Source organism: Elephantulus edwardii, unplaced genomic scaffold, assembly GCF_000299155.1.
Source record: "Elephantulus edwardii isolate Elephantulus edwardi_28Jun2011 unplaced genomic scaffold, EleEdw1.0 scaffold00159, whole genome shotgun sequence".
NCBI lineage: Eukaryota > Metazoa > Chordata > Mammalia > Macroscelidea > Macroscelididae > Elephantulus > Elephantulus edwardii.
In genome coordinates, this window is record NW_006399909.1 from 4,414,620 (window position 1) to 4,438,809 (window position 24,190).

At 38.5% G+C, this 24,190-nt stretch overlaps 2 pseudogenes; both read left to right on the forward strand.

The window, feature by feature from the left end:
• Positions 1–450: 450 nt before the first annotated feature.
• LOC102863960 lies at positions 451–2,627 on the forward strand (annotated as a pseudogene).
• Positions 2,628–2,638: 11 nt separating this feature from the next.
• Positions 2,639–3,342, forward strand: LOC102864371 (annotated as a pseudogene).
• The last annotated feature ends 20,848 nt before the right edge of the window (positions 3,343–24,190 follow it).

The following is a 24,190-nucleotide window of genomic DNA, read 5'->3' on the forward strand; positions in this document are numbered from 1 at the left end:
ACTTTGAACACTGATGAGCAAATACCAGAAGAGCTGTGGGATAGCAAGAATGTTATCCATGGAAAATGCAAAAGGTCATTACAAAGACAGAGGAGGAAGAAAATACCGAGGTGGATGCCAGATAAGATTCTGAATATTGCACTAATGTGCCGAGAAGCTAAAGTAAAGGGAAGAAATAAAAAAATTAAGAAGCTCAGAGACACATGCATGCAATCTTATCACAGATGCAAAGCTGCCACTGCCACCAAGGGGCTCTTGGCCCAAGGCCCAGATGGTGGCTCTGAGGTAGTGTTGAGGACCGAGATTCTGCTGTGGAACCAAAATTGAGCATCTATTCTTATCCCCAACTGTACTGTCCAGCCCTAGACTCAGTGGAACAACTAGAAAAAGTTATTTCTGCAATTCCAATGAGTGGTAATGGATCATAAAGTCCAAATAACTAAGGTCAATATGGATTCCTGGTTCATTCTTTTTTTTTTTTTTTTGCTTCAGAGTTATTGATATGTGCCAGTGCCAATAATACTACTACAGACTCATATTCAGTTGAAACTGCAACATCGGCTAAAGCATCAATAACAGAACCTGTTAAAGAAGAAACCAGAACTTCAAATACAATCCCTTCAATACCATCTCATTCTGTGGCACCAACATTCAACCCAAATCTAATTCTGGGACCTTCCAATGTAACATCTGCTAAATCCTCAGACTCTGGCAATTGGAGCACAAGAATTGCAAGAACTGACTCTAGAATAGCTGCATTTTCACCAAATGAAACGTGGTTTCCAGATTACCAGTTCAGAGATATCAGAATAGAACCTTGGGAAGGGAATTCCAATGCTGCAGCAACCACTCCAGAAACCTTCCTGTCACAAGACTTGAATTTTACTTAATTACTCACAGACATATTACAAAGCCAATTACAGTTTATTGATTCATTAATTAATTCATTAATTCATGCTGTTGTTGTTAAGTGCCATTGAGTTGTAGATGACACATAGTGACCACCACGAATGAAATACCTGAACATTGTTGTATAACGTTTATTGTTTCTCCAAGTTTATAGAGTTTCTGGAGGCAATCTATTTTGGAAGTGGATTCCACTCCTGCTTCCAAGCCTGTTTTAATCTGGGAACTCCACCAAAAGCCGTCCGCAATGCGTAACCATTATCACATCTGACACATCAGTGTCACAGTGGTTAGCATCACAGCAACCATTATTTACCTCTATTCAAGAAATTAACAGACCTGTGCTATACCACTTAAAGGAATTTTTGACCAAAAACAATCAAATATGAAACCAAATCCAATCAGCTCACACCTAATTACAAGAAAACTGACCTCACTGAAGCCTTCATCAAAACAAGAAAACACATCTTTGGAGAATTTAGCTGCTCCACACATCTTCCCAAAGTGGATCCCATGAATTCATAGCAATAATCAATTGCAATTTATTTACATTGCAATTCATAAATACATAACTATCATATTGATTCAAGCATCAGTCAATTGCAATTTATCTACATTGCAATTCATAAATTTATAAAAAAGATAATTTATAGTATAGTGGGGAACACTCACCCCTGGAAGCCTAACTTGTCTTCTCCTTGGTCTCTCATGGCCGTTGGTGTGGTCAAGGTCCTCATCTAGTTCAGCAGTTCACAGTCACCAGTGTGGCCAGGGTCAACAGTACATGGCCATAAGTGCAGCCAGAGTCCTCAGCTCTGAAAAGAGCCTTTGGTATTTGGCTCTGAAAAGGGCTTTTCAGTTGTGGTATGCATTTTCTCTTCAGCTAGTTCCAGAGCCTTTGGCTAGGCTTCCAGGGTTTATATATTTTGGGCTCTGAGGTTCACATTATGGTGAGACAAGTGGAACATGCTGAGCCATGGAATAACACTATGGGTTTAACTAATAATATTACATTCAATAGCAATATTGTTTTAACCAATCTTGTTCAATATAATTGCATTCCCTTAGGAACATGGGCAGTAACAAGTTACATTCCCTTATCTCAGGCTTATAAATGTTGAGGTATGGGGACCTATAGACAAGTAGGTGGGTGTTTGGGTATGTTTACCTCAAATGGATTCAGTGCATGTCAATATATTTCCCAGCATGCTTTCGTATTTTCATGGTAAACTCAAAATAGATTTTCACAGCAAACTCATCATAAGTTTTCACAATAAACTTATGATATTTTCTTATACTTAAATTGCTCACAACACCTTCCCTCCTTCAGATGAGACACCAATTATTGCAGTAATGATGGCCCTTTCGTCTCTGGTAGTGATCATGCTTATTACTATAGTTCTGTACATGTAAAGGCTTAAGGAATACAAACAAGCTTGGAGCCATTCCGATTATTTCTGCTTATTAATGTCCGCACTAAGGGTGTGGAGCTCCACAGTGTGCTGCTTCTTGCCAGATACCCAAATACCAACAGGAAGTATCCACCCCCATCCGTGGATAAACTAGAGGAGGATATTAACCAGATAGCTGATGACAACAGCTCTTCAGAAGAATTTAACACTCTTCCTGCTTGTCCTATGCAGGCTACCTGTGAGGCTGCCCCCATGGAAAAAAACAATCAAAACAAAAAAGCCAACAACAAGGAAAAAGTTGATATGTAAAAATCTTGACTTATGATCACTCTAGAGTACACCTGACACCAGTTTCAGGGGGTCCATAGTCTGATTACATCAATGCTTCATTTATCAATGGCTATCAGGTAAAGAATAAATTCATTGCTGCCCAAGGACCAAAAGAAAGAGTAAATTATTTCTGGAGAATGATCTGGAAACAGAATACAACCACCATTGTCATGGATACCAAATTGAAGGAGAGAAAAAAGTATAAATGTAATGAGTACTGACCAGCTCAAGGCTGCTGGATCTATGGGACTATCCATGTGTCCATGGAGGATACACTGTTCTTGTAGACTACATAGTCCAAAAGTTCTGCATTCAGCAGGTGGACGATGTGACCAACAAAAAGCCACAGCACATCATCAAACAGTTCCACTTTAACAACTGGCCAGACTTTGGATGCCTTTCACTCCAATTAGTATGCTCAAGTTTCTTAAGAGGGTGATGACCTGTAACACTCAGAATGCAGGGCCCATTGTGGTCATGGTGCCTTTGTCTTTTCATCAGTGTCATATTGGACATGATGCACACAGTAGTGGAAGGTAGACGTTTATGGTTTTGTGAGCCAGATGCAAGCACAGTGGTGCCAGATGGTTCAGACAGATGTGCAATATGTGTCTTCATCTACCAAGCCCTTGTAGAGCATCATCTCTATGAGGATGTAAAACTGGAAGGGAGCTCTCTACAAGTTCAAGTGTAGAAAATTTACAACAAAATAACAGGAACCAGCAACAAAGCATTAGAGGAGGAGTTTAAGAAAGGTAAACAATACAATTGAAAAATAGGACCAGGATATGAACAGACACTTCACCAAAGAAGACATTCAGATGGCCAACAAGATCATGCTCAAGTGTTCAAAATCCCTAACTCTAAGAGAGATGCAAATCAAAACAGCTATGCAATATCATCTCACCACAGCCAGAATAGCAAAATTTAACAGAACAGCAAGCAACGAATGCTGGTGAGGTTGTGGAGAAACTGGAGAATTTGTTCACTGTTGATGGAAGTGTAAAATGGTGCAACCATTGTGGAATGTGGTGTGGCGCTTTCTCAAAAAGTTGCAAATAAAGATACTGCTTGACCCAGCAATTTCACTACTGGGAATATACCCCAAAGAGACCATAACTGCCACCCAACCAGATATATGCACACCCATGTTTATCACAGCTTTGTTCACAATAGCAAGGAGTTGGAAACAATCTAAGTGTCCATGAGCAAAGGAATGGATAGAGAAGCTCTGGTATATTCACACAATGGAACACTATACTGCATTGAAAAACAAGGAACTCATGCAATATTATTCAAAATGGGTGACCCTGGAGGACATTATGATGAGTGAAATATCTCAGTCACACAGGGACAAATATGGCATAGTGCCACTGTGGTAAAACAGGACTGATATCAGGGTTTGGGGGGAGACTGAGAAAGATGGGATACATAATGTATACTGCATTGAAGCAGATGAGGGAGAAAACTGCTTAAAAAGGACATGTGATTACGTACTATTGTCATGTCAGGAGTCCAAAACAAGGAAGGATGCATAGGGGAGTGGACCTGGGGCGAGAGATTGTAAAACAATGGGGGAACTTTTCTTTTCCTTTTCAAAGAGAAGAGCATACGGGGGAGTGGGGGAGTGGGCAGGGAGAAAAGTCCAACAATGAATGAGTGAAAATCCAAAGTCTCTGTAAATTTTCATTAAAAGTAATTAAAAATATGAAGAAATTTTTTAAAAAGACATTAACATCAATTAAAATCCAGAATGACAAGATATGGACTGAAAACAAACAAACAAACAAAAACAAAACAAACCAAAACAAGCAGTTCTACAGATAATTTAATATGAATTCAACAGTGTGATCATTCCATTTAGGAGGGGTGAAGAAAACACAGACTGAATGAATGCATCCTTCATTGATGAATTCTGGCAAAAGGACTTATTCATTGTTATCCAGGGCTCTCTGATACACACAACTGAAAACTTCTAGAGAATGACCTGGTAGTAGAAGTCCTGCTCCATTGTGATGCTCACTGAGTTGGAGTACAGAGGTCAGAAGTGTGCCCAGAGAGCAGGGTTGAGAGCTGTTGTGCATTGCGTCACTATGAGTCAAAGACTAATTGACAGCATGTAACACCACCACAAGAACCAATTTTCTACTCATTTTTGAAAGAAATTATTTTTGTTGTTGTCAAATTGTTCTTTTAGGTGCCTTTGAGTCCCATCCACTCATAGCAACAATAGGAACAACAGATCATATCTCGTCCTCTCCTTTCCTGTGCCTCAAATCATCATCACTGATATACTTGCATTTATTGCTGCAGTCACTGTGCCTTCATCTCTTTCGCTGACCGTTCTCTTTCCAAGGAATAATCTCACATAACACCATGCTCAGTATTTGGAGAAGGATATAACACTTGGAAGAGTGGAGGTTCCATGCAAGAGATGACAACCCTAGATGAGATAGCTTGATTGACACAGTGACTGTGACAATGGAGACAGATGTGTCACCAATATTGAAATTGGCTCAGAATAGGGCAGGATTGTGAACTGTTGCTCATAGGGTAACTATGAGTTATAGTCAGTTTGACAGAACATAACAAGAAGAAGCAATATGCCCCAGTATGTTATATGAAGATTTATCATCTTTGCCTCCAAGGAGTACTTTTGCTGTATTGTCCCCAAGATATATTGTTGTTGTTGTTGTTATGTGCCATTGAGTCACTTGCGAATCATAGCGACCCTATGTACAACAGCCCTAAACTCTCCTCTGAGACTACCCATCTTTCCACACAGGAGGAGCTGGTGGGATTTGAACCCTTCTGCCTTTGAGATTTCTGTGCAGCTTCTTGTTACTAGGCCACCAGACCTCCCCATAAAGTATTTTTATCTTTGCTACAGTATCTCTCAATTTGTTCTACTAAGTCCAAGCAATTAACCTTCAGTACACTGGAGTAGAGTTCGTTCAGATTTAGAGAAGATTTAGAGAATGGGAATCCCAGAACACTTGATCGTTCTAATGTTAAACTTATACTTGGACCAGGAAGCAGTCATAAGAACAGAGCAAGGGAACACTGCATGGTTCAAAATTGGGAAGGGCGTACGCCAGGGATGCATCCTATCTCCATACCTGTCCAACCTATATGCAGAACAGATTATCTGGGAGGGGCTCTATGAGGAGAAATGTGAGGTCAAGATTGGTGGACGATTTATCAACAATCTGCGTTATGCGGATGACACAACCCTGCTTGCTGAAACTGAGGAGGACCTGAAGCGCCTGCTGCAGTGTCAAGGACTGCAGCCTACAATATGGATTGAGGCTCAATGTCAAGAAGACAAAGATTCTCACCACTGGACCAATTGGCAGCATCAGGATGGATGGTGAAGAGACTGAGACTGTACACAGCTTTAGTTTGCTTGGCTCCATAGTCAACAGTCTTGGCACCAGCAGCCAGGAAATTAAAAGTCGCATTGCCATGGGAAAGTCTGCTGTTAGGGACCTCTCCAAAGTACTGAAGAGCAATGGTGTCTCTCTGGAGACTAAGGTGTGGCTGATACAGGCCATGGTCTTCGCAATCACCTGTTATGCATCAGAGAGTTGGACAATGACCAAGGAGGATAGAAAGAGAATTGCTGCCTTTGAGCTGTGGTGCTGGAGAAGAGTATTGAGAATACCATGGACTGCTAGGAAAACAAACAGATTTGTCCTGGAAAGGGTTAAACTGGGTGGCTCCTTGGAGGCAAGGATTCTGAGGCTCCGTCTAACATACTTTGGACATTTTGTGAGGAGAGACCGGTCCTTGGAGAGGGACATCATGCTTGGGAGGGTGGAGGGACAGCGCAGGAGAGGAATGCCCTTTATGAGGTGGATTGATTCAGTGACTGGGATAATTGGGATGGGAGTGTCAGAGACAATGCGATTGGTACAGGACAGAGCGGAGTTTAGGGCTGTTGTACATAGGGTCGCTATGAGTCGCAAGTGACTCGACGGCACATAACAACAACAACACCACACTGGAGTAGAGGTACAAGTTTTATAGTCTAGAAAATATTGTCTAATAAATAAAACACATTGGCTAATAAAATAAATCCCTTGTTAAATCTAGATATAATCCTACTTACAAAACATTTATCTATAAGATACCTTTTGTTAATAAAAGAAAAAATATAACTATATGCTTAAAATATTCATAATATATACACTATCTAGCACCAATGGTAACAAATAGAGTTTTACTGCTTGTCTTATTTATTAAACATATCTTTCTTTTTAAAAAATCCTGATATGCAAGCTTTCCATTAATTCTTAAGACTGGATACAAACTTTTCTAATAAAATATAGTTTTCGTTGTACTCATATTGAAGCAGTATGTCTCCAGTACATGTCTATATATCTTAGTTCCTTGCAGAAAGGTTAAAACTTCATTTGTTGCATTATTGAAGAAGAATTCAGAAAAGAACTTAAACTGATTCTTCATGAAAATATCTGAATGTCTTCTGTGTAGTAAAAATCCCACATGGACTAATTTGTTCTAATGGTCTTTTCAAAGTTGTGGCAATATTTTCAATTACTTTTAAAGCAGTATTTGCTGAAGTTGTGTAGCACTTTATTTGATTGCCATATACGTTTATATATATTTCTGCTTTTTATCAAGAGACCAAGATAAAATATTTCTCTGGTGGTTATAATGTTTTATATTTTGTTACTCTGCACAAAGATTTAAATGTGAAGCCTAAATCCTTTAATTGCATCGCCAGAGGGAAACAGATACATTCTTATGTCAAAAAAAAAAAAAAAGCTTTCAAGTCACTCCCTAGCTTTATCTCATGTTTGTCAAGAAATTCCTATTTTTGCAAGCTTATTTTTATACAAAAATTAACCATATCAGTATCATCCTATCAAATATCTAGTCATAAATTTAATAGTTTCCCACTTTAATGAAACAATATGTTTTTTTAAAAAAATCAAAGGCTTTTTTATTCTTAGTTTCTGAAGAGTTTGCTCTTGCTTCTCCCAAGCATATAAAAAAAAGTATTTCTAGGACACATACCATCTTTGAAACTGTTGTTATATATAAGGTCATAGCTACAGGTGGAGTAGTATATTTTCAGTACCTTTCAACATAGGGATTATATGACCAAGTGTTAACACTAACAATATCCTACCATGATCCATAGGTTTCCGTGATGAATTGTGGCGACCTGAACTGTTTCAGAAAGTAGCTAAGAATCAAGAATCAATAGTAATAAAGAAAGAAATTAAAAACTACATCAAAACAATAGCCAAAAATAAGACTAAAAGAATAGATGGGCTAATAATTTAATTGTCCTGTATTTAGAAAACAGATGCAGCACTGGAGATTTTGAACAGTCTAGGTCAATATATTCGGAAGACTTGACCATTCAACTGAAAGAAATCCATATTTGTTCTTACTCTAAAAACAAAAGTGTTGGGGTAAAACTGAGAAAAACTGGATAGATTATGTATGCTGAATTGAAACAGATGAGGGAGAGAACAGTTTAAAAGTGATATATGATAGCATATTATCATTTTCACAGGAATCCAGAACTAAGATTGCATAGTCGAGTGCATTTGGGGTGGGTTGGGGCAGGGGGCAGGGTCGGGGTCAGGGGCATTGATTGTATAACAACGAAGTGTATCTTTTGCTTTTCAAAAAGAGGAGCAAACTGAGGTGGAGGGGGGTAAAGTATAAAGTGCAACAATGGATGAATGAAAATCCAAAACCTCTGTAAATGTTCACTAAAATTAATAAGATAATTTTTAAAAAATGAATAAAAAAACAAACAAACAAAAAAACCCCAAAGGTGATCCAACAGAATGTAGAAATTACCTAACAATATCCTTAATATCATATGCAAGTAAAAGATTGCTAAAGATTATTTTTTTTAAAAAAAGGCCTGGAACTGTATATTGACAGAGACCTTCCAGAAATTCAAGTTACATTCAAAAAAGACTTTGGCATGAGAGACGACATTGCTGATGTCAGATGGGTCTTTGTTGTAATTTTAGAAAACTAAAATGATGTTTACTTATTCTATATTGATTTTGTAAAGAATAATGACAACAATCATAGAATGTATTGATTTTGTTTTAATCATAACAAATTATGATGAACAATCAGAAGAATAAGAACCCCAGAACACTTAAGTATGCAAACCCTATCCATAAACCAAGAAGCTACTTTACAAACAGAACAAGTGGATACTTCATGATTTAGAACCAGAAAAAGTATGTTTAAGAGTTGTACAACCACTTTTTTTTTTAGCTACATGCTAACCAAATCATACGAGAGACTGGACGATACAAAGAATAATGTGACACCCGAATTAAGGAAGATTTATGAACAACAAGCATAATGCAGAAGACACAGCTTGCTTATAGGAAGTAAAGAAAATTTGAAGCATTTATGGAAACAAATCAAAGGTCTTCAATATAAAGTACATCTCAACATCAACAAAACAAAATATTCACCACTGGACTAATAGGAAACACAAGAATAGGTGTAGAAAATATTGATGTAATCAATGATTCAATATTTCATAATTGCACAATCAACAACCATGGTAGCAACAGTCAAAGAATCAAGAAATTTGTTGCATTGGTAAATTTATTGTCAAGGATCTTTCCAAAATCCCAAAGGCCAAGAATGTCAGTTTAAATCCTAAAATGTGTTTGTTAGGGAGTTCTGCTGGTCCAATGGGAAGAAGCTGTGCTGGAGTCCAAAGGCACACAGTTGGAGGCCACCAGTTGCTCCACAGGAGAAATATAGGCAATCTCTTCTTGTGTGATTAACTGCCTTTGAAAACCTGCTGGAGGGACAGGTATGGGTGGGTTCTGACTCTATGGTACACAACAAAAACAACAACAAAAATACACTCGATCCAAGCCATGATCTTTCAATTGCTTTCTATGCATTTGAAAGTTGTATAATAAATAAGGATGACAGAAGAAGCATTTATGCCTTTGAATTGTGATGTTGGTGAAGAGTATTGAATAAACCATTGACTGGCAAAAGAACAAGGAAATGTATCTGGAAGGAACTGAAACCAAGGTACTCCTTCAAGGTACTCCTTATAGGCAAAGATGGTGAAATTTTGTCTCATTTATATTGGACATATTTTTAGGAGGAATCAGACTTTGGAGAGATATATAATGCTGGGAAAGGTAGAAAGTCAACAAAAGAGAGAAAGATGACAAGGTGGATTGATGTGGTGACCACCACAATGTAATTGAACAGGAAAAGCTCATGAGAATGATAACCGTAGGCCAAGGTGCAGATCCATTGAACTTAGGATCAATATGAAATATAGTTGTTCTGATTGCACAATAACAATAATCAATATCCATGGTAACAGCAGTCAAAAATGCAAAAGACATGATACACTGGGAAAATCTGTAATTAAAGACTTTTCAATTTGCTAAGGAAAATAAAATTTAAGACTAAGGAGAGTCTGCTCTAAGGCATGGTATTTTCAATAAGGAAACTCAGAGAAGACTCAATGTCTTTACAATGTAATGTTGTTCTCCAATATCCTGCCAAAAGAACAAACATAACAAACATACCAAACATAACTTTATTAGAGGAGGTGCAACCAGAGTGCTCATTAAAGGAAAGAATGGGAATACTACGTCTCACATACTTTTGGCAAGTTATCTCTAAGGGACAGATCTTGGAAAAGGACTTTATTCTGGGAAAATGTAGAGGGTAGTTGAAGGAGAGAAAGAAGCTCAAGGAAATGGATTGACATAGTGACAATAGGTTTGAACATGATGGAGATTATAACGATGGCACAGCATAGAGCATCTTTCAGGTTGATTGTTTATAAGATTTTGTGAGTAGACTCAACAGTGCCAAATAACAAAAATAACTATTTGTGAGATAATTATATCACTGTTTAAGGAGCAGATGCAATATGGAGGTGGCCAGATATGACTTCTATCTGCTTCATATAAGGAGAAATCTCTTCATCAATATTATTCAAACTCCCAATGAATACCAATTTTCTCAGACAAACCACTCACATGTTCTTGCACCTGTATCTATGGATCTTTGGGTCAGTTATTCGTTTTCGATTCACATACTTTACTCAGCATTATGAAGTTTATTAGAGAAATAGTTTGGAGAGTAGAGAAGGGAAAGAATATCACACAATGCAAGTCCAGGTTAAGTCCAGCAATCCCAAACTAGAATAATAAGGCAAAATTATCTCAAACAGATAATCCAGATTCAGTTCAACAGCACAGATGCAAGAAGTCTCTGGTTTCCTCAGATGCAAACTTTATCACAGAGCAGTTACAACTCAGCTTTTCCTTCAATGATTGACATGCAAAACCTTAACCTGTAGCATAAGTGCAGAATTCCTCTGGTTATATATTGCCACAGTATCTTCACAGCAGTGCCACAGTCTCTAGCCACAGTCTACACCTCCTCTCTACCAACATCACCAGAATACCACACAACATAGAAAATTCTCTCTCTTATATTTGTTCCATAGCTTTTTATAATTTACAAAACCATGTGTTCTCAGTTAAGGTCGCTGGAGATCAACACCACCACCCTTAGCATGTGCTAATATAATGACTGTTGTTGTTGCTCTGTGCCATGGAGTCACTTGCCACTCATAGCGACCCTATGTACAAGAGCTCTAAACGTTCTTGTATCCTGTGCCACCCGAGCCATCTTAAACACACTCATTCCCACCACTCAAGTCACAGAATCGATCCATTTCATCGAAGGTCTTCCTCTCCTGCACCATCCCTCCACTCTCCCAAACATGATGTCCCTCTCCAAGGACCAGTCCCTCTTTGTAATATGCCCAAAATATGTCAGACGAAGCTTCAGAATCCATGACTTCAAGTAGCATTCTGGCTTCACCTTCTCCAGGACAAACCTGTTTGTTTTCTTAGCAGTCCATGGTATATTCAACACTCTTTTCTAGCACCACAGCTCAAAGGCATCAATTCTCTTTCTATCATCCCTATTCACTGTCCAACTCTCCTTTCCTTAGCATGTAATTACAAAGACTATAGCCCGGATCAGGTGCACCTTAGTCACCAGCCTGATGTCATTGCTCTTCAGTATTCTTGAGAGGTACCTCATAGCTGACTTTCCCAATGCAATTCATCTCTTGATTTCCTAGCTGTTGTTACCAAGAGTGTTGACTGTGGAACCAAGTAAGCTAAAACTATTAACTATCTCAGCCTCTTCACCATCCATACTGATGCTGCCAATTGGTCCAGTGGTGAGAAAGGCAATTTTTAGGGTTTCTGACACCTCAATCACAATGACCTTCTTTTCAAATTGTTTTAGTTTGTAGCTACCTTTAAATTTGTCTTCCATGACTGTCTTTCTTGGTCCTTCAGATATTGGTGGTGTCATGCATGTAACTCAACAGTATGAAAGCTACTACAATTCAAGTAACGTGTGGTAGAATCAAGATCTAAAAGGCTTTAAATTATTTCCATCCCCTTTTCTTCTTTGTATTTGATGTTGTTGTTTTTCTGTGACTCTGAGTTGCCTGCGATTAATAGTCACCCTATGTACAACAGCACTAAACACTGTCCAACCTTGCAACAATATTATCGTCTCTGTCACAGCAACCTCGATTACCCCAGTTACTGTATCAATCCATCGTTGAGGGTCTTCCTCTCCTGCACTATCTCTCCACCCTCCCAAGATTGAAGACCCTCTCCAAGGATTGGTCCCTTCTTGCAACATGTCCGAAGTATGTCAGACAAAGCTTCAGAATCCATGCCTTCAAGGAGCAGCCTGGCTTCATCCTCTCAAGGATGAACCTGTTCATTCTCTCAGCTGGTCATGGTATATTCAATACTCTTCTCCAGCACCACAGCTCAAAGGCATCAATTAGTTTCCTATCATCCCTAGTCATTATCAAGCTCTCTGATGCATACAAAGTGATTGCAAAGACCGTGGCATGTATCAGGTGCACCTTAGTTTCCAGATTGACATCCTTGTTTTTCAGTATTTTAGTGACGTCTCTAACTGCAGATTTTCCCATCAAAATGTGTCCTTTCATTTCCTGGATTCTGGTGCCAAAAGGGTTGACTGTGGAGCCAAGCAAACTAAAATTGTGAACAATCTCAATATCTTCACCATCCATCATGATGCTGCCAGTTGGCCCAGTGGTGAGAATCTTTGTTTCCTTGATGCTGAGCTTCAATCCATACTGAAGATTTCAGCACTGACCTTCCACATCAAGCCATCTGGTTCTCCTAAGTTTCAGCAAGCAGGATTATATCACCAGCATAAAACAGATTGTTGATAGGTCTTCCTCCAAACTTGATGCTTCATTTCTCCTCACAGAGCCCAGCCTCCCAGATAATCTGTTCTGCATAAAGATTGAAAAAGTATGGAGATAGGATACATCCCTGGCATAAACCTTTCCCAATTTTGAACCATGCAGTGTTTTCCTACTCTGTTCTGATGACTGCCTCTTTGTCCAAGTATAGGTTTCACATTAGCGTGATCAAGTGTTCTGGGATTCCCATTCTTCCCAGAGTCAGCCACAGTTAGTTGTGATTCACACAGTCAAACACCTTTGCATAGTCAGTGAAGCAAAGATAGACATTCTTCTGGGATTTTCTGTTTTCAGCCAAGATCCATCTAACATCAGCAACAATATCCCTAGTACCACGACCCCTTCTAAACCCAGGCTGCACTTCTGGCAGTTCTTTGCTGATGTGCTGTTTCAGTCATTTTTGGATAATCTTGAGCAGAATCTTGCTTGCATGTGATATTGATGATATTGTTTGAAAATTTCCAAACTCTGGTGGGTCACCTTTTTTGGAATGGCAACAAATATAGATCTCCTCCAATCAGCCAAGTGGTTGTTCTCCAGATATGATATGAAAAACCTGACAATTACAGCCAGAAATACACAACACCAAGAGGATAAAATTTATGAATGGTATCCTCTAAATATTAAAATGCACCCATGTGCATAAAAATATTTTCCAACAGAGTGAAAAGAAAAAAAATTTGGCAATATACCTCATATCAAAATTTTACAGAATCCTACAGGGTTTCAAAAAGAAAAAAAGACTAATAACCCAATTACAAAATGGACAATTGACATAGAAAGAATTTTCAGAGGAAGATATTCAGATGGCCAAGAGGCATACACATATGAAGAAATGCTCAAAATCCCTAACAATAGGAGGGATACAAATAAAAAACACAATGAAATACCATCTCATCCCAGTACCAGTGGTGAAATTTAATAGAAGTATTAGATGTTGGAGAGGATGTGAAGAGATGGGAACTCTTAAGCATTCTTGGTGGGATTGTAAAATTGCACAACCAATATGGAAGGCAATCTGGCATTTCCTCAAAAGGCTGAATGTAGAAATTCCATTTAACCCAGCTATTCCACTGCTTCTACACAGTCAAATGCAGAAACTTATACTTGGACCAGGAGGCAGTCGTCAAAACAGAGCAAGGGAACACTGCATGGTTCAAAATTGGGAAGGGCGTATGCCAGGGATGCATCCTATCTCCATACCTTTTCAACCTATATGCAGAACAGATTATCCAGGAGGCTGGGCTCTATGAGGAGAAATGTGGGGTCAAGATTGGTGGACGAATTATCAACCATCTGCGTTATGCGGATGACACAACTCCGCTTGCTGAAACTGAAGAGGACCTGAAGCGCCTGCTGCAGAGTGTCAAGGACTGCAGCCTACAATATGGATTGAGGCTCAATGTCAAGAAGACAAAGATTCTCACCACTGGACCAATTGGCAGCATCAGGATGGATGGTGAAGAGATTGAGATTGTACACAGCTTTAGTTTGCTTGGCTCCATAGTCAACAGTCTTGGCACCAGCAGCCAGGAAATTAAAAGTCGCATTGCCATGGGAAAGTGTGCTGTTAGGGACTCTCCAAAGTACTGAAGAGTGATGGTGTCTCTCTGGAGACTAAGGTGTGTCTGATACAGGCCATGATCTTCGCAATCACTTGTTATGCATCAGAGAGTTGGACAATGACCAGGGAGGATAGAAGGAGAATTGATGCCTTTGAGCTGTGGTGCTGGGGCAGAGTATTGAATGTACCATGGACTGCCAAGAAAACAAACATATTCATCCTAGAGAGGGTTAAACCAGCCAGCTCCTTGGAGGCAAGGATTCTGAGGCTTCGTCTAACATACTTTGGACATGTTGTAAGGAGAGACAGGTCCTTGGAGAGGGACATCATGCTTGGGAGGGTGGAGGGACAGCGCAGGAGAGGAAGGCCCTCTATGAGGTGGATTGATTCAGTGACTGGAATAATTGGGATGGGAGTGTCAGAGACAGTGCGATTGGCACAGAACAGAGCAGAGTTTAGGGATGTTGTACATAGGGTCGCTATGAGTCGCAAGCGACTTGACGGCACATAACAACAACAACAACAACATTACAGTGCTTGGAATATAGTCCAAGTAAATTAGAACTAATACAAATGGAGATTTGTACACCAATGTTCATAGCAGCATTATTCACAAGAATATGAAAATAGTTCAAATGTTCAACCATAATAAAATGGATTGAAAAATTGTGGTACATTCACATGATGGAATAGTAAGCAGGATGCAGGAGCAATGATTTTTAAAATTTTACATATCTTGGGAGGAACTGGACAGTATCATTCTAATTAAACTAATTTAGTCCCATAAGTGCAAATACTTTAAAAGACTATTATTGTAGAAATAGAAAAATGACTAGTAAAACGTGGATGAGAATCCGATGAAAGAGTACAAGCAGAGGGATAAGGATGAACAAGGGATAATCATCAGATCACACAATTTGATGATTAGAAATAGGAAATGGGTAAAGGAAACAGGAAATATTTGGTGTGAAAAACAGTGTATACGAACTTTGTAAGCAAACCAGTTTTAAATAAAAATGTGTATATATATATATAATCTGCATATATATATATTTGCATAGATATCTGCATATATGTATCTGCATATCTATCTATCTATCTATCTGCATGGTTTAAAATTGGGAAGGGCGTATGCCAGGGATGTGTCCTGTCTCCATACCTTTTCAACATGTTTGCAGAACAAATCACCCAGGAGGCTGGGCTCTATGGGAAGAAATGCGGCATCAGGATTGGTGGAAGAGCTATCAAAAATATGCGTTATGCAGATGACACAACCCTGGTTGCTGAAACTGAGGAGGACCTGAAGCACTTGCTGCAGATGCAGAGGGTCAAGGACTACAGCCTTCAATATGGATGGAGGATCAATGTCAAGACAAAGATTCTCACCACTAGATCAGTTGGCAGCATCAGGATGGATGGTGAAGAGATTGAGGTTGTTCAAAGCTTTAGTCTGCTCGGCTCCACAGAGAACACTCTTGGCAGCAGCAGCCAGGAAATTAAAAGATACATTGCGATGGAAAAGTCTGCTGTTAGGGACCTCTCTAAAGTACTGAAGAGCAATGGTGTCTCTCTGGAGACTAAGGTGCGTCTGATACAGGCCATGGTCTTTGCAATCAAATGTTATTCATCAGAGAGTTGGACAATGACTAGGGAGGATAGAAGGAAAATTGATGCCTTTCAGCTGTGGTGCTGGAGAAGAGTTTTGAGGGTATCATGGACTGCTAAGAAAACAAACAGATTTAGCCTGGAAAGGGCTAAACCAGGCTGCTTTTTAGGGTGAAGGATTTTGAGGCTCCTCTGACATTGTTTGGACATGTTGTAAGAAGGGGACCGGTCCTTGGAGAAGGACATCATGCTTGGGAGGTTGGAGGGCAGGCGCAGGAGAGGAAAGCCCTCTAGAAGATGGATTGATTCGGGACTGGGGATTAGTGTGTTAGAGACAATAGATTGGCACAAGACAGAGCAGAGTTTAGGGATGTTGTACATAGGGTCTCTGTGAGTTGCAAGTGACTCCACAGCACTTAACAACAACAAACTACAATAACTATATACAACATGTCCAAAGTATGTCTGATGGAGCCTCAGAATCCTTCCCTCCAAGGAGCCGCCCAATTTAACCCTCTCCAGAATGAATATGTTTGTTTTCCTAACAGTCCACGGTACCCTCAACACTCATCTCCAGCACCACAGCTGAAAGGCATCAATTCTTCTTCTATACTCCCCAGTCATTGCCCAACTCCGTGATGCATCAGACACACCTTAATCACTAGAGAGACACCATTGCTCTTCAGTACTTTGGAGAGGTCCTTAACAGCAGACTTTCTTATCATAATGTGTCTTTAAATTTCCTGGCTATTTGTACCAAGAGTTTGACTGTGGAGTCAAGCAAACTAAAGCTGTGAACAATCTCAATCTCTTCACCATCCATCCTGATGCTGTCAATTAGTCAAATGGTGAGAATCTTTGTTTTCTTGACATTGAAATATCTATCTATCTATCATCTATCTATCTATCTATCTATCTATCTATCAATTATCAAACAAACAAAAACCTGGTTTGCCAATAATAACACTCAATGTTAATTGATGCCTTTGAGCTGTGGTGCTGGGGCAGAGTATTGAATGTACCAAGGACTGCTAAAGAAATGAACAGGTTCATTCTGGAGAGGGTTAAACCAGCCAGCTCCTTGGAAGCAAGGATCCCGAGGCTTCGTCTAACATACTTTGGACATGTTGCAAAGAGGGACTGGTCCTTGGAGTGGGACATCAAGCTTGGGAGGGTGGAAGGGACAGCGCACGAGGGGAAGACCCTCTATGAGGTGGATTGATTCAGTGACTGACTGTGGTAATTAGGGTGGGTGTCAGAGACAGTGAATTGGCACAGGACAGAGCAGAGTTTAGGTCTGTTGGACATAGGGTTGCTATGAGTTACAAGTGTCTTGATGACACATAACAACAACAACAATGTAAATGGACTAATTGCACCAATTAAGAGCAAAAGAGTTGCCGAAGAGTTAAAAAAAAAAACACAAAAAAACCATCAATATGTTGCCTACAAGATTAATTTTTAAGAAATAAGGAAAAATATAGACTAAATATCAAAGGATGGAAAAATATACCAAAAAAATGGCATCCACAGGAATGAAGGAGTGACAATACTAATCTTTGTTAAAATAAATTTCAGTATAAAAGGCATCATAAAATATAAGGAAGAACACTATGTAGTGATTGAAGGCACAAAAGAAAGAGAAAACATTACTTTGATTAGCATCTATTCACCAAATGACAGATCTGCAAAATATGTAAAACAAAGGTTAACAGACTTGAAGAAATAGAAAGAATCACAATAATGGTAGGAGACTTCAGCATACCACTTTGAAGAAAACAAAGAAACTGTGGATCTAAAAAATACAATAAGCCAATTTGACCTTGTTGATGTATGCAGGGTATTTCAGCTAACTAAAAGCTAATTTTCTGTATTTTCTAGTGTACATGGTACATTCTGCAGAATTGATCATATTACAATCAGTCAGTTAGACCTTGTGAATATATATAGGGTACTTTACCCAACTGAAAGATAATTTACTTTCTTTTCTACTGAACATAATACATTCTTCAGAACTGATCATATACTAAGACACAAAGCAAGCTTCACAAATTCAAAAGCATGAAAGCTATCCAAAGTATCTTTTCAGAACACAGTGCCATAAAACTAGAAATTATTCACAAGGAGATAAAGCTTCGAAAACTCATGTTGAAGCTAAAAAACACCCTACTAGAATACAAATGGCTTATTGGAGAAATAAAAAATGAAACTAAAACATTTCTCTGAACAAATCAATGAAAATAAGATATATCAAAACCTCTGGCTGTCCTCAGGGCACAGTATATAGCAACAGGCAAACACGTAAAACAAGAAAGTAAAAGCAAAATTAATGACCTAACTCAGTATCTCCATCAAATAGGAAAAAAAAATTAATCTATCCCGATAGCCTTTAGAAGAAAGGAAATTATGAGAACAAGAGCTGAAGTCAGTGACATAGAAAACATAAAACAATTGAAATTGTCAACAAAATCTGTAGTTATTTCTTTGAAAAAGTCAATAAAATATACAAACTATTGGAAAATTTAAGAAAGAAAAGATGCAAATAAATCAAATAAGAAATTAAAGAGATGATATCATGCATCAGAGAGTTGGACAATGACTAGGGAGGACAGAAGGAGAGTTGATACCTTTGAGCTGTGGTGCTGGAGAAGAGTACTGAATGTACCATGGACTGCCAAGAAAACAGTCATCCTGGAGAGGATTAAGCCAAGCAACTCCTTGGAGGCAAGGATTCTGGGGCTTCGTCTGACATACTTTGGACATGTTGCCAGGAGGGACGGGTCCTTGGAGAGGGACATCACGCTTGGGAAGGTGGAGGGACGGTGCAGGAGGGGAAGACCCTCTATAAGATGGATCGATTCAGTGACTGGGGTAATCGGGATGGGTGTGTCAGAGGCAGTGCGGTTGGCGCAGGATAGATCAGGGTTTAGGGCTGTTGTGCATAGGGGTCGCTATGAGTCGCAAACGACTGACATCACATAACAACAACAAACCACAAAAATTAGCTGAAATGAAATAGATAATAATGGTATATTGTGGAAAGCTATACTCTGATAAATTTAAAAAGAACTAGAGAAGATGGACAAAGTCTTAGAAATTTGCAACATACTTGGATTGACACAGACATAATGTAGAATACTTGCATAGACCCATTATAAAAGAAGAAACTGAGCAGGGCATAAAAAGACTCTCCAGAAAAAGTCATGACCCAGATGGCTTTCCGTGTGAATTATACCAAACATTCACAGACAAAGTATCAACTATTCTATTTAAAATATCTTTAAAAATACTAAAATAAGGAACACTCATAGATTTGTTCCGTGAAACAAGCATGAGCATAACCCTAATACCAGATGCAAAAATCTTCAGCAAAACCTTGAATATAACAGTTGTTGTTGTTGTTATGTGCCGTTGAGTCGTTTGCGACTCATAGTGGCCATATGTACAACAGCCCTAAACAGTGCTCTATCCTGTGCCAATCTCATTGCCTCTGACACACCCATCCCGATTACCCCAGTAACTGAATCAATCCACCTCATAGAGGGCCTTCCCCTCCTGCGCTGTCCCTCTACTCTACCCAGCATGATATCCCTCTCTAAAAATCTGTCTCTCCTTACAACACGTCCAAAGTATGTCAGGCGAAGCCCCAGAATCCTTGCCTCCAAGGAGCAGCCTGGTTTAATCCTCTCTACAATGAACCTGTTTGTTTTCTTGGCAGTCCAGGGTACATTCAATACTCTTCTCCAGCACCACAGCTTAAAGGCGTCAATTCTCCTTCTATCCTCCCTAGCCATTGTCCAACTCTCTGATGCATAACAAGTGATTGCAAAAACCATGGCCTGTATCAGGCGGACCTTAGTCTCCAGAGAGACACTGTTGCTCTTGAGCATTTTGGAGAGATCCCTAACCGCAGACTTTCCCATCGCAATACGTTTTTTGATTTCCTGGCTACTGGTGCCAAGAGTGTTAACCGTGGAGCCGAGCAAATTGAAGCTGTGAACAATCTCAATCTCTTTGCCATCCATCCTGCTGCTACCGATTGGTCCAGTGGTGAGAATTTTTGTCTTCTTGACATTGAGTCTCAGTCCATATTGAAGGCTGCAATCCTTGACCCTCTGCAATAAGTGCATGAGGTCCTCCTCAATTTCAGCGAGCAAGGTTGTGTCATCTGCATAACGCAGATTGTTGATAGATCGTCCACCAATCCTAACATCACGCTTCTCCTCATAGAGCCCAGCCTCTCGGGTAATCTGCTCTGCATACAGGTTGAAAAGGTATGGAGACAGGCCCACCCGTTCTCACCTCTCTGCTCCCTTTCCTTACCCTCTTGGAACCTCCTACATGTTTTAGAAGTTTTCCTTCTGTTTTTACTTTAATGGTCTTATGCAATATTTGTCCTTATGAGACTGAATTTGTTCACTCAGCATAGTGCCTTCCAGTCATTTATATGTAGTATTTTTCAAACTTGTTACTTCTGAGAGCTGCATAGTATTTCACTATATGAAATGAATGTTCCACAATTTCTCAATTCATTCAGTTGTAGTTGGACATTTGACGTTTTTCCCTGTTTTTAAGATAGAGAATAATGCTTCTATGAACACTGGTGTGCAACTCTTCATTTGTGTCTCAGTTCTAATTTTCTTGGCATATATTTCTAGTAGTTGAATAGCTGGGTCCTATGAAATTTCTATGTTCAGTTTGTTAACTCAACACCTAACTGCCTTTTAGAGTGGTTATGCCATTTTACAATCCCACCCATAGTAGAAATATCACTAATATGATATTTTTTGAAATGGGACTAAACATAGATCCCAATGGCACATGATAATAATCACAAAATAACAAAGTAAAATAAACCAGGACCTACAGAATCTGACAGAAAATTTAGCATATGAAAACCAAATAAAATCAGCAGTATCCTTAGTAATTAGAAATTGCAATGTATAGAAATGTTTATAATGAATACATCTTCAAGAAACATACTAATTTATGAAAACAAAATATTCAGGTTAACCACCAGACAACTGACTAGGACAAAGTGGCAAAAGATGATTTGGAAAGGAGTGAGCTTTGTCCAATAGAGAGGAGTCTAAGGTGGCTTGAAGCAAAGATTGAAGCTGCTATGGTTGACTCTCGAGCAGGTTTTGAGAGTCAGTAAATCACTTAGTAGGAAATTGTCCATCTTTTTTCCTGCTGAGTGGCTAGTGGATTGAAATCATGTGCCTTTGGGTAGGCAGCACCATTGCTAACCACGAAGCCACCAGAACTGCAATTGCAACATAAAGAATAAGGTCAATGTATTAAGTAAGATATGGAACAAGAATGTTTCCACAGTGAGCTTTGGTATTGTTATTGTTCTCTTGCTTTATATGCAAGTTGTGATGGTAGAGTGTTAATTGGGATGAAAATCAGTGAAAGCATTTATATATCTACAAATTCAGTGGGGGAAAGTGACAAGATGGCAGATATTGTTGTTTCTGTGCTCTCAAGTTGATTGTCCCTCATAGAAACCTTTATGATACAGGGAAATCATGCTTATAAGTCTTCTATAGCTGATATTTCATAACCACCAATTAAAAGGTCTCTAAATGTACACACATTCACGTATAAACATACATATTACATATCAAAAGCATCATGGGACTACAAAGACAGGTATCTCATCCAGGTTAAGAAAATCTTCTAGGTATTTTAATAACTTGTAACATAGAAGGAAAGCATTCTCTCCTGGAGTACTACTGTGAGAGAGATAAACACATTATCACCTTTTAAATTTTTTTTTACTCTAGTGTCATAAAATGAATCTACACATATTTTTCTTCATGTGTTCTTAGCATTTATTGTTTATACACACATGTACACAAACTCAGTAATTCATATAAAAATATGTATACAAGTTATATGTATTCCTTATCATTTTTAAAGTTATCTTATTAATAAGGATATATATTACATAAGGCTATTATTGTGATAATAGGAAGATAACTGAGCAAAATATGTTCAAAAGGGGAAGGCAAGGGGATGAAAAGGGCAGGAAAAGGAGAAGGGGGAAAATCACTGAGAAAGTAGAGTTTGGTGGGTGAATAGAGGTGAAGAATTGAGAAATGTACAATGAGGACTTAAAAAGATGGGATAATAGGCATGGAACGTGGTAATTACTTCCATAAAATATAGTTCACATATACAATTATATAAAACATAAGGTACATGAATGAAACACAATGCCTATGCATAATTGTACCAAACCTATAATACATGTACAAATAACTACATATATGAATGATTATATGCAAATCAATACATCAAAAAAAGTGAAAAGTTCTCTCAGTAACAGTTTATCATTTGAATTTTTTAAATACACTTTTGGAAAAGGCATTATAATTGGGATAAAAGATAAAATCTCTCAAAAATATTTATTCCATCTTCATATTGAAGAGTCAAAAAAACCAAACTGCAGTAAGAAAATTAATATTTCTATACAAAAAAAGGAAGATATGAGCACTACATATTACTATATGAATTTCAGGAACTCTGGTGGCCTAGTGGTAAGGGACTACACAGCAATACCAAAGACATGCAGTTTGAATGCACCAGCTGCTCCATGGGAGAAAGATAGGCAGTCTCCTCCCGTACAATTTACTGTCTCAGAAAACTCACTGGAGGGTCCACTGTGAGTCAGTTCTGATTCAACAACACACAATAATAACAATAATAGGAAATTTAACATAAAACCTTCTACACATAATGATATCAAGACATTACAAAAGTGAATCTACATGCATGCAGTTGCCATTCATACAATATACACAGTTACAAGGAATAAGAAAACATTATATCCAGTAAATTAATACTAAAAGGAACTTACTAAACCTCATTAAGGAAACAAGTGACCTAAAACACCAGCCAACAGAAATGGAATGATCATAGCGACAAATAAATCAAGCGGTCTAATGTCCATTGGCTGCCAGGAGTCTCAAAAGTGTATATAATTAGTAATTTAGAAAAAAAGATAAATTACCAGCTGAGGGAATTCTGATTATATACAAACAAATTCAAGCCTGATGAAGCCTAATAAGTTCAATCATGAGGGATAAAACAAGAATCTATAATTCTATTCTCCCAAGGAAAGAAACCTTAATTATAGCTATTAAGTCTGTGGGATATAGTACCAAATATGGTGACACCACTTGAGTATTTCCAGAAGTTCTAATACAGCTGTCATCAAGAGTCCACTTGACAGCAGGGGACTTAGTATTTTATCTGTATGATAAATGGACATGTCAAAATTGATTTGGAAATAGTCCTGGTAAGTATAAGCAAAATTTAAATTGAAGCAACTGCATAAAAAAACCAAACAAAAATCAAAGGACCAAAGACCAATGGTCCAAAGATATGAAAGAATGTGTAGCAGAAATCTTGAAACTTTCTCAAATAATAATAAACATTTATTTTTAATTGTTGTTGTTATGTGCCGTCGAGTCGTTTGCGACTCATAACGATCCTATGTACAACAGCCTTAAACCTTGCTCTATCCTGTGCCAATCACACTGCCTCTGACATACTCATCCTGATTACCCCAGTCACTGAATCAATCCACCTCATAGAGGGTCTTCCCCTCCTGTGCTGTCCCTCTACCCAGGATGATGCCCCTCTCTAAAGATAAAAAATAGGGTTTTGGTTTTTTTTATGTGAAAACCTATCTTTAATTAGAAAGAAATTATTTGTATTTTAAACTCAACCTTGATTATATAAGAAAAAAACATACAACTCTGAAAGTATTTCAAAGGAGATAGGGCTAAAGAACCCCTAAATTCACTTTATGATAAATTAACGGAAATCTGAAAATGAAGGGAAAGGATATAAAAGCAGAAGGATAGCCAGTAGTACAGTTGACCTTAAAAAAACCCAACAGCTGAGGGAAAGGTAATAAAAAGATCTCCAAAAGTAGGTCAAACATACACTTATTATGTTGCTTGGCATGAATTACTAAATCATTTCTTGAGAAGATTTACTCCTACACAAACTTCTTTTCTGATCCACCTT